Raw genomic sequence first — 11,400 nt, forward strand, 5'->3', positions numbered from 1 at the left:
TGTGCCTCCCAACCAAAGAGATTCCAATCGAATTTTTACTTCGTCCTCGTTGATCTGTTGTATACAACATTAGACTTCAATCTACCTAATCCAATTTTTTAGTTTATTTGCATTAGATTATCCATTAAACATGGGAAAATAAAATTTCACATCTAACTTTAAAAATGGATTTTTAGAATCATTTCTTTGATAACTATTTCCATGATGAGAATGAGGGGAAAAGGAAGGGTTTGAACTTGAAGATGGAGATTCAAGAGGTTCTCCTCTAGCTCCTTGGTGTACATACGCATTACCTTTTGTGGGAGCTCCCTCTTTATTTCCCTCTTTTGATATTCTCCTTTCATAATCTGTAAACAAATTCTCTACCTAATATTCTATCTAGTAGAAGGCCTTGTGGAAAGCATGTTCATTCTCTATTCACATGTCATTTTCCTCCATTATCTTTCTTTGTGCTGCACATCCAATTTCAGGGTTAAAATATTTGTGTTTTCCTTTACCCTTTTTGAGTTGGCCCCTAGTAAGAATCCACACTCACAAATCACATCAAAGAAGACCACTTTGATATCAACATGATCCAAGATATTTTCTTCAGTGATGTTAAACACAATTTCTTAAAAAGTATGAAAATATCATAAATGCAACATCCATGAAGAAGCAACACAAAATGAAGACAATATAGGCAATGCACCATGATTTGTTAATGAAGTTCACTCACAATGTGTGAGCTACGTCTCCATACCTAGCTTCAAAATGGAGAGGCCTATATATTATCTTAGCAAAGTAATGGAAAATACATGTCAATACCTCACATATGGGGATGACCCAAAGTCCGCTTCTTAAACTGCAGCATACTCCATACCAGCAGTCTTGCCTCTGAATTCTACAACTCTAGAGTATGAACACAACCACCTTCTGACATGTGCAAGATTTCCTTGAAGTTTGTGCCAATTGTTAATTAACACATGTGGGATTCTACCATGAGCTCTCAGATCTACTACTCATATCACAATTCTAATTGCACTAATGGATTTCTTGCAAAATTTTGAGAAAAATGAGTATAAACTTGACCAGGTTCTAGATTATCACATCCCCCTCAAAATTCGTGCAACAAAAAATCAAAATATTTTGGTAGAATATTCTTAAAAATATTCCCCATCTAAAAATATGTGCCCTTACTTGGCCATGGGCCACCTCCACTTGGTTTTGTGCATTGAATTATGTGCAGTTCCTCATCCGCTCATTAGTCTACAATGGCTCTTCCCCCAAGTCACAAAATAAATAAAGTTTATATTGTTGGAAATCACGATTGTCGTTAGACCAAAACCCGCAAGTATTAGTCAACCATCGCATTGCCAAAGATAAGGATCCATTAGAGGTGGTTAGTCTATTTCACGAAACACATGGGGAGCGTTGGTTTATCCAATGTCCAACAATCTCCCCACCAACGCGAGATGAGTGTGTATCGAACTCATGACCTACGTTGTAATACCACTTGTTGGGAATCACAATTGTCGTTAAACCAAAACCTGTGAGTATTAGTCAACAATCGCATTGTCAGAGATAAGGATCCACGAGACGCAATTAGTCCATATCACAAAACAAACGGGGAGCATTGGTTTATCCAATGTCCAACATATATAATATATCTAGGGCGAATATTTCAAAGATATTCATTGGCTAACATGGCTAGCGTAACTATGTAAATAGTTTATTTGTCGGGAAGTCCTAGGGTCAAACCTTGTGGACTCCAAATTTTAACATATTGTTTCAAGCATAACCCAAATGGTATATCACTTTGGCGTGTTGGTTAAATATAACCAAAATAAAATGCGGACTTCATCTGACCTCAATCGACTAACCAGGGGTTGCCACATGTCGGCCCCATTCAAGCCACATAAAATTGTCATTGGCCAACTAGGTGTTGCCACGTGGCAATTTCATATTGATCCACACAATTTCTACTTCAACCATTCATTGGGCATCATGTGGCAAGTCCTAAACCAACCACTTGTCCATTGCGTCAATGCCATGTGTTGAGACCAAGTGTTACCATGTCAGTTGTGGGTTTCCATCTATTGATTGTACCAACTGATTGGGTTACCATGTGGCAGCGTATGGGAGTTCCACATGGCACCATGGGGTCCCATCTGAACATGTTTTTGTTGATTTTTCCAAAATTCATATGAGCATTTATTCCTCATACAGACTCGGATTAAGGTGACATTTGCACCATTGGAATCATCTCGATGAACTATGCAACTTGGTTTTGGTTTATGCTAGGAATTGGGAACTTCAAATTTTTAGCCTTTTTGGATCCTCGTGGGTCACCTAGAAATACCCCTTTCTAAGGGGACAAATAGAAGCACCCCTTTTCTAGGGGGTATACCCATAAGTCTCCTTTTTGGAAAACACATCCTCGATACTTGGGAAATGTTTCCCCTGTTTTTCTGCATGTCTCCCCAAAAGGAGGACATTGGGAAATGCCTCCCTAGGTATCCCCCCATCTTATGGGAGACATGGAGGGCACACCCACTACCCTCAAGGATACATCCCCATGGAGCACTGGAATAACAAAAAACAATAACTTAATCTATCATGTGTAAGAGTCATTCATATTCATTAAAACAACTCTTAAAAGCTATTGGTGAATTTAATCATAATAATTCATAACTCATCTATAACGTTATTTGAAAGATTTTCCAACTTTAGCATTTAATAAAACTCTTGACCTTATCCGTCTTTTTGTTTCTTTTTTGTGAAGTTAATTTTTTAATCCTATAAGCAAGATTCACATCAAAATTTCATAGCTTTGTGTCAGTCTACTATTAGGGGAACCAAACCAAACACAAAATTGTAGTTCCAAAAAAGACTTGAGTTTGTTACAAAATAGAACAAAATCATTTATAGAGATAGGGCCACTAGGGTCATTTTCCATCATTGAACTAAAAGAACTAAAAATAGGATAGAAAAAACTAGCTTCCCAAGAGTGCATTAAGATTTGTTAAAGTTGGAGGCCTCAACCAGGATAGGGTCTTTGGTGTCCTCTAGTGAGAAAACTAGTGTAATAGATAATCCAAGGTGAGCCTCAATTTTTTTGAGTCTACAGTCCATGGATCATGAGATAATTCAAAGTTCATCTCATTGCAGGGGAATTTATTCTTGAGTCTCATTTTGATATATCAATACCTTGGTTGTCAAGGCTTTAAGATGTCCATAAAGGTCGACAATGTGTATAGTAATTTAAGTGGCCTCATGAGTGACTCGTGTTTAGAACCCAATACCATTCTTGCTATCACTTCAAAATGTGTCAGGAACTGACACTCATAAACTATTTCGCATTCTGCATTTGCAATCACTTCCTAAATCAAGGGAGAAATATGGCCCTAGAAACACATGGCATAACTTTATGCTCTTTGATGGGCCCTGAAACCACCCATTTCGCTATAGTAAGTGGCACCCCTCCTAACACAATCCCGTTAATGAGGTATTTTAGTGCACAATTAGATGAGTGAGGAGAGATTCAAGGGGGAATTTGTAAGCTCAAAAGATGCCAAGGAGGATGAAAGATAGTAGGGTGGTGAAGAGGCCAAGGACAAGAGGGGTGATAAAGGCTAGGGAGGGTGATGAAGTGAGGTAGATTTAGAAAATATAAGAAGAACAATATGAGAAGAGGTATGCCATGTGGGTAAGAATTAAGACCTGAGGTAGGGACCACGAGGAACAAAAGCAAGAGAGTAGGACGATCCGAGTGGGGATGGGAGAACCAACAGTTGAATAAGGAAATATTTGTGGAATCTTGGAAATATTTTCAAATAACCAGGAAAGGAGAGTGACCTAAATAAGTTAAAACAAATAACCAGAGCTTAAAATGGATATATACCTTAATCTTACGCTGCCAAGTGAGGTCCAAACTACATAGAGTACCCAAATCCATCAGATAAATCTCACAAACCAACAAGGAGCATTGTAATTCATGTCTTAAGGTGGTTCTAGACATCACTATAATTCCTTTTCATTGTGAAGGATCAATATACACCATGAACTTTGCATCGTATGTGATAAGCGACCAACAAGGACAAAAGGAGTTAAAATTCTCTAGACACTTCATGCATCGAGAGGAATTAAGCATTGAACTTTTTTTTTGTGTGCATTCTTAGTTGAATGGCATTGGAGTTATGGAGTGTTGCTTCCATGTTGAAGTGATGTGTCGAATGGTGATCGAGGGGGTAAGTGTTGGCACATCCACCAACTATCTCAATGAGTGGGATGATATCAACACCTCCTCCCATGTGGCTAATGCATCACCCCATCCGAAGAATTTAAAGGAGGAGTACATGGGAATGGGCTTTGATCCACTTATGTGTGTAAGAGACATGAAACGATTTAATATGACCTCTCTAGGTGCAACCACATGTTCATGTTATATTTTTGGGCACTAGACTCAATGCACACACACCCCCACCAGATCTAGTAATAACTTATTATTAACTTTACATAACTAATGAACTAAAACACACTGATGTGGCTAACCAAAAACAAATTTAGCATAGCGGAACTTATAAAACTATAAACTAAATCATCCATAGTAAACATATTACACACAAGTTTTACCCAATCAATGGTTCTTCATTAAATTATTCTCAAAACCAACTCGATCTCTCTTACTAAGAGAATGGTCCTCAAGGAAATTAAATATACAACAATTACCTTAGATTTGATCAAGTGGAGAAATCCCTAGATTCATCATCAACCTAGTTGATTTGGATCTTCGTTGTTGTTTTGTGCTCTTTCCTCAGACCCAACACAATTTAGTATCTCACTCAAAGAAAACTTGCAATATTACTCATACAAATTCTTGCTTACTTGATAATATCTCTCTCAATGTCTTGTGCTCCTACACGTCTTTGTGCCCTGCTCAACCTTTTACAGACCATTTCAGCTCTCCCAACCCTCTACATACCTTCTTGTCCCTCTTGCCAAGCTACAAAAATGAATCCCTACCCTTGTACTTGTACTTTTCCAAAGCGTACAATATCATGTGTCTGTGGGTGCAAAGCCACATCACTTAGCCCACTTGCCCCACACATGAGAATACTCACAATGCTACGCAAAACCTCAACACTCCCTCTTAGTAAGTGATGTAATCTGACAACACCACCTGCAAGTGGCGCTGCGTTTGAGCCTCGAACACATTTCCACCGATGATCCGCTACCACAACTACTCCATATGACATAGAAGCAATTCCCATTGTATGGCAAGAACCCTTTTTTGAAGACATCCTACCCCTAGAAGCCTTTCACTCTTGATCATCATGCATGACCATATTGTACCATGACTTTCTAAACCTGAAGGTTGTATTCCTCTGAGCTATTGCCTTCCTTTAAGCATGCTTACTCCCTTTGAAACCTGACTCCCTCTAATTACAAATCATAGGGCCTTCTTGGCCTTCAATATCTCTACTTGACCTTCTCTCTAAGTTTCTCACTCGGATCTCCAATGGCCATATCATCCCTCTAACCATATTGATTCTTGCCTTCTCAACTCCTCTCCTATCACAACAACATATATGGACCTTACTCAGTCCCTCCAAGCTTAGATCTCTTCACAAGACCTTCACACCTGGATCATAATGGATCTCTCATTATCTTGTGGAAATCTTGTCTCAAGATCTTAGCACATCTAATGAATGAATCTCCAATCCATTTCTCTTTTCCTACACACCAAGATGCAATTTTCCACAACTCCTCGTGTGAACAATATGCTCCGTGTTTCACTAGGCGTATTAATCTTGGCCTGCATGACCCATACAAGCAGTCTTCCATACTTTAGTTAACTCTCGTAGGATGGGTCCTCAAAACATTGTTATTAATTGCAACAATTCCTACTCCCTTTTAAATTTATCACATGTGCAATCTCATATCCAACTGCCCTTCTCAGAGACCATGTTCTAATACCATGTTATATTTTGGACACTAAACTCAGTGTGTGTGCGCACACACAGACACGCCAGATCTGGTAACAACTTCCCATTAAATTTACATAGTTAATGAACTGAAACACATTCATGTGTCTAACCAAAAACAAGTTTAGCACAGTGGAACTTATAAAATTAGCAATTATATCATGCACAATAAACATATCACACAAAAGTTCTACCTAATCAATAGTTCTTCATTAAATTCTTCTCAAAACCTACTCGGACTCAAATATTAGGATAGTGGCCCTCAAATAAATTACATATATAATAATTACCTTGGATCTGATCTAGTAGATCAAGCCCTAGATCTATCCTCCATTTGGCTGATCTAGATCTCCTTTATTGCTTTGTTCTCTTTCCTCAAACCTAGCGAAACTAAGTATCTCACTCACAACAAACCTACAACATTACTTATGTAGTCTCTTTCTTACTTGAGAGAATCTCTCTCTCAATGTTTCGTGCTCATGCATGTCTCTATGCCCTACTTGGCCCTGCTAGTTGCCATCACACAAGTAAGAATTGCTCACCCTTGTACTTATAATTTTCCAAAGGGTGTAATACCATGGGTCATGAGAATATGATGGGCCTATGGATGCAAAGCCTCATCACTTTGCCCACTTGCCCACACATGAGTATCCTCCAGATGCTACCCAAAATATCAATAATCTAAACACTACCTCAAGGTGCCCCCATGGCTCCCAGTTAATCCTTCATGGTAATTGAACCTTACTTAATGATGAAAAACTTATTGCTTTCCACTACAAGATCCAACCCCCTTGGGCCTTAACCTTATCCATTTTAAATGAACTTCTTACTTAGATATTTTATACCCTTGAGGATGGGTAGTTTTGTCTAAAAAGCTAAAGTTGAAAAATACCTTTCACAATTATAATCCAAGAGAGAGAACTAATATTTTAATAAAATGAACATGGTTCCTTTTACAAATTATAAAAAAATTGATAAAAAAAATTATATCTCATAATCAATTCACTCTTTCAAGTTGGACTTATAACAAACTGTATTTGTCCTTGTAGTTTGTTAAGTGGTCGTATTTGTTTCTTCTCTTGGGAATTAAAATTTAAAAATAATCAAAGGATGGCTTATTAAGAGGTCAAAGAAGGGAGTTGATATTACCCCCTCTAAAGTTCCAGTTTCATCGATGAGAAACTTCAACTTGTTTAATGCTCATGTTTACATCAGTGATAATGAAAGTGCTTGGGAAATATATCGAACAATAATTGCATAAAACAATGTCTAAAGAATTGGTTTAGGAAAAAGGAACAAAAGGCTCCCAAGGAATTATTTTGATAAATTCTCTTAGGGTATTTAGATAACTTGCAATGGCATCTTATTCAATGATAAGTAAAGGCCAACATTCCAAGTATTCTTGTAAATATATGGCTTATTCCAAGGTTACAAGTTAAAGGTGAAGGAAAATAAACCATAAGAAACTTTGGTAAGTGATAATAGATAAAACATATCCTTGGGTTTTCTTTGCTATTGCTAATCAAGGGCCTCAAATATTCCACATTTGTAGAAGCATTATGTATTTTTTTATTAGTCATTTTGTTAAAATTTAAAACAACTTTGAGTATATGCACTCATAATTTAATTACATTAATAACGTTGAGATGTTTATTAAAGTTGACATATGAGAAATGAATTGATTGCTTACAAATTTATATGTGTTTCCCTTCTCTTCGGCTACTCAACATGTGATTTACAATTCCTTTGGATGCATAAGATTTGATTCGACTTCTTGAGTTTGTCAAAACAAGGTAGGATGAAGACTTGTGATACAAATATTGGGAGTTGGCAGAGCTTGGCTCAGACTATTGATCAACAAATTGCAAGTAACCTCCTAGGGGATAGGGAGAATGTGGGTGTCTAATAAGCACTGGGGCCAAGTTTGAACCTTGATCTTCACCAGGTCAACATACAAAAGGCGTTATTCTTTTCAAAATGAGCAAGATACAAATTTGGTTATTTTTATACAAATGGAAAAAAGAGATAGCACTATAAATTCTATGTATTTGTATAGGGTGCTATATTCATTTTTTGATTTGGAAACCTCCAGAGAATAACTCCAAGAAATAAAATGGTTTCAATTATTTCTTGGAAGAAATTGAATTAATTGTTACTAACAAATATTTTTTACTGTATTTTGTAAAAAAAAAATTACAATTGATATTGCATTTACTATTATCATGTTGAAGTTTAAACTAGGGTGCTACTTTGACAATATTTAATGTTTCATCATGGATCTATTTTCTTTATATTATTTCAGTTCAATTTTAAGCATTTCATTGTTTTTATTGTGTTGTATTTAGATGAAAACCTAATAAAATTGCACCATGTAAAAACAAATATTAGGTAATTTTTAAAAAGATGATCTTTCATGATTAAATGTAATGGCCTACCTCTTTTGCATAGGGAATCACAATAAAAAACATATTATTATTGTACCTTGTTAACAAATTGAAGTGATTCCAACCAATTAAAGATAAGAGAACCGTGGAACAATGGCAATGAAATATTTTTTTTCCTTAAGCATCTTTTCTAATAATGTTAGTCCCTGCACTTTCATAGCCTTTTTTTTTACCCTCATAATGTATGGGATTAGATTATGTGTGAATTGTAAAAGTGTGGTTATAATGATGGGAATCAAGCCATGTGATCCTAAATAAATAACCTTGTAGTGTAAATATGGTTGTATGGATCCATAGTGTAGAGACATAATAGTGAATGGATAGGTGTATACCTATTCTTGTTATATTTTCTATGGACCATGTGATATACTTTTCTTGGTACATTCAAATGTAATTAAATATATATGTTGAAATGTCATATAATATTCCAAGTTCAATGCAGAGAGCATGAGAGAGAGTAAATAAGAAGGTAAGAGGAAAATGGGGCCCATGATAAGGAAATCCTATATTTCCAGGTGTCAGCATAAGATATTATTTCATTTCTATCACGTCTTTAATGAAACACATCCACCACCCCTTAGAATAGATAAAACCAATACAAATGCATATGGGTAGATGTTAGTGAGAAAGGTGATCTGAGATGGTTATATACATTCAAATTGAGGAAAGATGAGAACCCTCCATCCTCATAGGGAATTTTTACCTCTTATTCATTTTAATTGTGAATTTTCTCATTCTCATGCCCATCTATTCTTGGAGGTGCAACCACTACCCAATTTATGTTTGTTGCATTCCTCTTGTTTTGTTGATGATACAAAACTAGTCATGCCCAAAAATTTTCATTGTGAAGAACGGATTTGAAGCTTTGTGATGAGCACTAGATGGTTGTAAAAGAGCATAGAGGCTACAGTTTTTAAGAGAGTCTTTCCCTTTTAGGAAATTGTTGGTTCTAAAGAGCATAAAGGTTGCACTGTTTAAGAGTCTTTCCCTTTTATGAAATTGTTGGTCATTGACTGTTTGAGAAATAAAGTTTTAATATCACAGGGAATGTTGATAAGGGATCAGTGAAATGTTTTGTCATTGCCTTAATTTAAGAGCAACGAAAGGGAAGAATATCCTCTAGGAACTATTGAGAAAAGAAAAGAAGGGTATGCCTTGTGTTGTGTAGGATGGGGGATGAGAATGCTATGATTGATTAATCATTGGATGAGTTGTTTGGAGTGTTTTGTAGTCAATAGAGTCATTAATATTAAAACCAATTAGTTGGTTGAGTGTGTTGTCTCTATATTGTGCTTCCTTTAACCTGGTGGCTTCATAGCTCAATGCAGGGGTGGCATATATTTTAGATATCGATGGATTGGTGGAAATGTCTCACACATAGTCGATTTTTTGATCTTCCCTTAATGGGAAGAAAAATGTCTTTATCTCTATTATTTTAGAATTTTCTTCTTTATTTTATGTCATGGTTATGAATTTGTGCATTTTGTGCACGTGAATGTGCCTAACTCTAGTTATAAGCATGGTTTTCTCAATCTCAATGACCCTCAGTGAACTTTCCATGTATTCTCTCACACATATTTTCATATTATTTTGGGTCATTGATTTTTTCCCAAAAAAACAACCTAATCATTTTAGTTATGGAGGGAGTACCTATATAAGGATTCTTAGTCTCTACAAGTGTAAAATAGTGACTTTTCATTGGTCCCATATTTTCCATACTTTAGTTCATAGTATCTTTCCATTACATGAACTATTTCATCCATATTTTTGTTGAATAGGATGTTTATTTAGTGAAAAGAACAACCCCTACACTGAAATAGTCAACAAGCGACCATCGTAATACATGTATTTGGGAGGGGCTACTTAAATAAGTAAATTCACTTCTATTCGTAGAGTCAAAATAGGACTTTGGTACTGATATGGATTTAAACAAGAATGCAACAAATTACAGATATAACCATACATATAGAGATGCAACAAAAATAATACTTCATTTAATTACTATAAAATACTAAAATATGCTTACAAACAGAAATGGAAATAAACTAGCTATGGCGATGGTAGCTTATCTCTAAGAAGAGATGTGGCAGTTACATGCCTCAAAACTGTGTTACAATGAGGCTCGAAGGCCTATTTATTGTTGAGAAACAATGGAAAACCCTAAACATCCAAAAACCTAACCCTAGAAGATGAAATGCCAAACTATGGGCCCTGTTTGGGTAAATTGGTACATCAACTTCCCGGGGTCGTAACTTTGGCATACGATCTCCATTTGATCTACACAATATCTCGTTAGAAAGATCTACCCAAGAACTACAACTTTGGGAAGAGCAACATCAGTCCATAGAATGTTGCTCCCCGTTTTCCCAAAAAACGTCGTTTAGGGCCTCAAAATGGCTCCGGAAGTTCAGGACCCGAAAAACTGCTAAAAATAGTAAACCGTGCTACAATTAAGAAAACTGAAAAGCTGAAAGAAAAAATGGTGGGGGTCCAAGTGGACTTGGCGGGTGGCCACCAATATCCACCTGGATCATTCCTTCCCCCCTTACAAAACAATGGTCCCCATTACGTTGAGTTCCTCCATGAGATGGGGAAATTTCTGCTGAACTTGGTCCCTGGTGAGCCACTTGCCATGGTGAAGGAGTTGGTCTACTTTGACAATTCGATACAGTTGGATATTCTGCTGGAAAGTGTACTTGATCTGTGTGTCCATGATTCGATTAGTTGCAACTTGTTCCATGCAATCTGTATTTAACTATGTGGGTGTGAGCTGTTCTGCAATGTCGGATGTGTCTAGTAATGGTGGAAAGTATGGCCGAAGGCAGTCCACATTGAACACTAGGCGTAGGCCAAGGAATGGGGGAATGCTGAGCTTAAATTCATTGTCTCCCATAGCCTTGGTAATGATGTAAGGACCATATCGTAGTGGTCTGAGATTCTTATAGGCTCTGGTAAGGCGTTCCTTTTGCAAATGCAACCAGACTTTGTCACCC

The sequence above is a fragment of the Pinus tabuliformis genome, chromosome 2_2, assembly GCF_031772625.1.
Source record: "Pinus tabuliformis cultivar Carrire ecotype Pingquan chromosome 2_2, CPIR1, whole genome shotgun sequence".
In the NCBI taxonomy this organism is placed as follows: Eukaryota; Viridiplantae; Streptophyta; class Pinopsida; order Pinales; family Pinaceae; genus Pinus; species Pinus tabuliformis.